The sequence below is a fragment of the Nicotiana attenuata genome, unplaced genomic scaffold (genome assembly GCF_001879085.1).
Source record: "Nicotiana attenuata strain UT unplaced genomic scaffold, NIATTr2, whole genome shotgun sequence".
In the NCBI taxonomy this organism is placed as follows: domain Eukaryota; kingdom Viridiplantae; phylum Streptophyta; class Magnoliopsida; order Solanales; family Solanaceae; genus Nicotiana; species Nicotiana attenuata.
In genome coordinates, this window is record NW_017672912.1 from 30,858 (window position 1) to 35,694 (window position 4,837).

The following is a 4,837-nucleotide window of genomic DNA, read 5'->3' on the forward strand; positions in this document are numbered from 1 at the left end:
TGCATGTGATTAATGAACCCATCACTTTGGCTCGATGAGAATCCCTATGTGGATGGATATATTTGGTACCGGACTGTATGCCGTAGCGGATGTTATGTGGGATACCCTTTCATTGTGTTTATTTTGTTGCACTTCCCCTCTATGGGATAAATTGATGAAATTTTAATTTGTTAGTATATCAGTTGCACTTGTTAGATAATACTCGTACCTTGCTTTCCTTCTATTTTGCTGCAAGCCTGGGTTATTGCCTGTTTGGTGTACAGATCGTGTTATGTGAGAATCTGTGTGGTTCCGTGATGAGTTGTTCGTTGGGCTACTGGTATTGGCTGAGATGAGGTTATTAGACCTGGGATTCACACTATCCTATTGGGGTGAGTAGTGTTTGGAAGGATGATACTATTTCCGCTCAGATTTGGGCAATGGCTCTTGAAGGACGAGATAGCTTCTTGGCTTGTTGATATCATGAGTGGTTATGAGTTTCTGCATGTTTCTTGTATCTTGAAAAGCGTTGTGGAGGTCCAGAACAAGGTTTTATTAAATGTGAAGGGTATTGCCGACATCTAGATTGTTATTGGGCAACTATGGTGATCAGAAGATATTACTACAGGTATTTGAGTTGTTTGAAACATCATGTGTTTGTGCCATGGGTTGGAATTGTGGCTCGATTCATCTTATTCTTGTTTGTACAGTGTGATGATGCAATATTCAGGTCCTATGATGAGTTTCATATGTTGAGGGTTGGGTTCTGTCCTAAGGGTATGGACTAAGGATGACGTGAGATCTTTAGTTAAGTTGCGTTTCTAGGCCTACATTGGTTTGGGTGATGGGGAATCACCCCCGGGTGTATGTATGGTGAGCTCACGTAGTGTTTGATAGCTTTGGAACGACTCCCGGCACGTTCGAGGACGAACGCATGTATAAGTGGGGGAGGATGTAACGACCCGACTGGTCGTTTTGAGCAATTGCGTCTGGTTCAGCAGTTTAAGGTCACGAGTAGCTTCACACAGTGTATTATGACTGGCGTGCATCATCGGCTCGGGTCTTTGAGAGGTTCCGAAACGATTTTAGGGAGTGACTCTCATTTAACAAGCTCGAAGCTGAAAGAATTGAACAAGGTTTGACTTTTTAGTATTTGACCTTGGATTGGAGTTTCGATGGTTCCAATAGGACTTATGGTAATTTTGGACATAAGCGTGCTTGTGGATTTGGATTTGGAGGTCCGTAGGGTAATTTGAAGCGTTATGGCAAAAATTAGAAAGTTGATGTTTTGGAAGATTGAGAGATTTGACCGACAGTTGACATTGGTGATATCGGTGTCGGAATGCAATTCCAAGAGTTGGATTATCTTCGTTATATAATTTGGTACTTGCATGCAAAATTTGACGTCATTCCAGATTGATTTGGTATGTTTCGGCATTAGTTTTGGAAGTTGGAAGATTTGAAAGTTCGTATGTTCGATTCGTGGGGGGATTCGTAGTTTCGACGTTGTTTGATGTGATTTGAGACCTCGAGCGAGTCTGTGTTATGTTATGGAACTTGTTGGCCTATTTCGACGGGGTCCCGGAGGCCTCGGGCGTGTTTTGAATTTGCTACGGGCCATTTCTTCACGTTTTAGAGTTGATTCTGTCATCTGGTTTCCTTCATCGCGTTCGCGTCAGTGCCTCCGTGTTCACATATTGTAATTTGGAGGCAGGCAATATGGTTATTCGCGTTCGCGAAGTGAAGCCCCCAATCGCGAAGCTTGGAAAACTTTGCCTCCGCGTTCGCATTCTCCCTTCCGCGACCGCATAGTGCTTTTCCTAGGGGCAGTGATAATTCACCTTACGGGATCCCATTCCTTTATCCACGATCGTGTAGTCTTATCTCTGGGCAGCTCATGATTTCTTCTTCGTGATCGCATTCAAATTTCCACGATCCCGATGCTTGTTACCTCGGCAGACTATAATAGTTCTCTATTCCGATGGTTAGCCATTTTAATCATTTTTTGAGTTATAGAGATCGGTTTTGAGCGATTCTTCATTGGATTTTCAAGCAAGAGATTGGGGTAAGTGTTCCTCACCCGAAACTTATTATATTCCATGATTCTATCTTTATTTTTATCTTATAATTAGTGTTTTGAGTTGATGAAAATTGGGATTTTTGAAAAAACCTTTCAAATTCTAAAATGATTATTTGAGGGATGAATTGGTATCGAAATTAGATAATTTTGGTATGGTTGAACTCGTATCGGAATGAATGTTCAGGTTTTGTGAAAAAATTTCGAGTTCCGAAGTCCGGGCCCGGGGGATAACTTTTTGGTTGACTCTTTAGTTTCTGTTAAAGATTGAAGCTTTATTCTCCGAAATTATTTCCTATGAGTTTTATTTATGATTTGAAGTGGTTTTGGTTAGATTTGAGCCGTCCGGAGTTTGTTTCACTCGAGCAGGTAATTTTAGAGTATCAGTCTAGCTTCTTTGAGGTAAGTGTCTTGTCTAACTTTGTGTGTGGGAAACTACCCCTTAGGAATTGAGTTAATTGTGCCCTTATATGCCTTAGTTGAAGTTATTGCCTTCCTTATTGTCTTGTTACTTCTTTTTTGTTGAATTTCTTCTATGACTCTGTGCTTAACTGCTACATGTCTTAATTGTTGTGATGACATACTTATTTATCGTGTGCCTTACCTGTTCTGACATTTTAAGAATGTTTGTTGTATTCATTCGATTTTTATGTGGTTCCTTTGTTGCCATGTACTCATACCCTTGATTTTAGATATTCTTGTAAATTGACTTATTGAATTGTTGCTGTTGATTTAAATTATTGTACGATGGGATCGGGCTGCACGCTGCAATAAGTAAAATAAAAGTTAATTATGATACTGATATTATATGGTGGGATCGGGTTGCACGCCGCAACATATTTTTTTTATTATTATGATATTGATACGGTGGGATAAGGTTGCACGTTGCAACAGGTGAAATAAGGGTGAATTGATATGGTGAAATAAAGGTGAATTATAATACTGTCTCTAATTTTATAGTGGGATCGGGTTGCCCGCAACATATATTTATTTGTTACTATTGATATTCACATGGTAGAATGAGGGTGAATAGTATTGTACGGTGGGACCGGGTTGCGCGCCGCAACAAATTATGTATTTTGTATTTTTTGTGATATTGTATTGGCTTTGCTTCTTTCGTACGAGACTCTAAGAATTTGTATTTGTTGTCATTAACTGATCTCGGTGGATTGAGTTCTTGCCATCGATTTATATGCCTTGCCGTCATTTCTTGAATTCTTTTCCTAATACTTTTATTTTGGTGAATTTACTTTCAAGATGAATTTAGTGCACTGAGTCATTACCTCATATCGTGCTAAGTTGTTAGTAATAGTTGTCATATTTTACTTTAGTTGATTTCTCAAATTAATCTTCTTGCCCTGTGTGATATTTTTACTTTACTTAAAAAGGAATAGTTATTATGTTTCAATTTAATAAATTCTATATTAAATTCAGAAGCTTATCCGATGTTGTATTTTAATTGAAATTGGTATTTTCTTCACCCAAATGATTTCTAGAATAAACTCATTTTTCTCATTTATTTCCTACTTGGCTAAGAAACTGTAATTTTACTTAACGATATATAAATAAAATCTCTTGAACATCCAAATTAGCATTACTCACGGATATTGTGTATCGGGTAGCACGTGGATTTTGCCGTGCCAAGTGAGATGGAAAATGTGGGCACAAGGTGCCATGTGTGTTATAGGATTTGAAGATGTGATTTGTGATATGAGATTACGAGAAGTAGGATTGTTGAAATTGTGTATTAGAAATGACTTGATTGGTTGAGTTAACATCGTTTTCCATACTTGAGAACATTTATACTACACCCGTACCCCGACTATGTTGCCGCTTAATTCTTTGTTATTTCTCGTTGTCGTTCGTGTCCCCCTTATCTTTACTACTTGTTGTAATCTGAATTCTTGCTACTATTGGTGTTACATTGATATTGCTTCCTTGTTAGCTTTATGTCATATCTTGCACAGATTTATATGTCCGGTAGGTGTCTTTACTTGGCCCCATCACTACTCGATCGAGGTTAGGCTTGATACTTACTGGGTAGCATTGTTGTATACTAACCACAAACGCTAGAATCAAGTTCGTTATGAGACTTATGCTTGTGCGGCTGGAGACTTCAAGGTACACCTTCTAGACGTTCGTAGGCTCCGACCTCACCTTCTATTGTAATTATTTCCATTCTTTTCTACTAATCCAGAACAGGAATGCTTTCATTATGTATAATTACTCCTAGAAAGGCTTATGACTTGTACTACCGGTTTTGGGATATTGTATCATGTTGGGACTATTGGTTTATTTAGAAATTTTCTGGTTCATGTTCAATGGCTGTTTAGTAGAACTTGTTATCATTTCAGTATGTGTTAGACTTACCTTGTTTTGGAGACTAGGTTCCATCACGACTCCTTCGGAGGGATTTTGGGTCGTGACAGAAATATACATGCAGTCTTGTTATTTATAATTCTATAGACATATATTCCTAGGTTGGCTTGAATAGGAGAGTGAAGCGTAGGAAAAACTTCATGAGCATAATAAATCCTGCTAATCAACAAATTAGATAAATCAATCAAATGAACACAATAGGAGAGACATTATTCCCATAACCCGGGAATATTCCCATCTCATTGAATTTTTGCTAAGTGTGTATTTACTCTACTTGCGATCTTATTTTCTTATCTGTTTAGTAGTTTCGTAGTAAATTAGTTAACAAAAATCACCATCATTCTCTTCACAACCACTTGAGCAATAAATTTATAAATGGTTTAGACTGGACAATAGTTGATC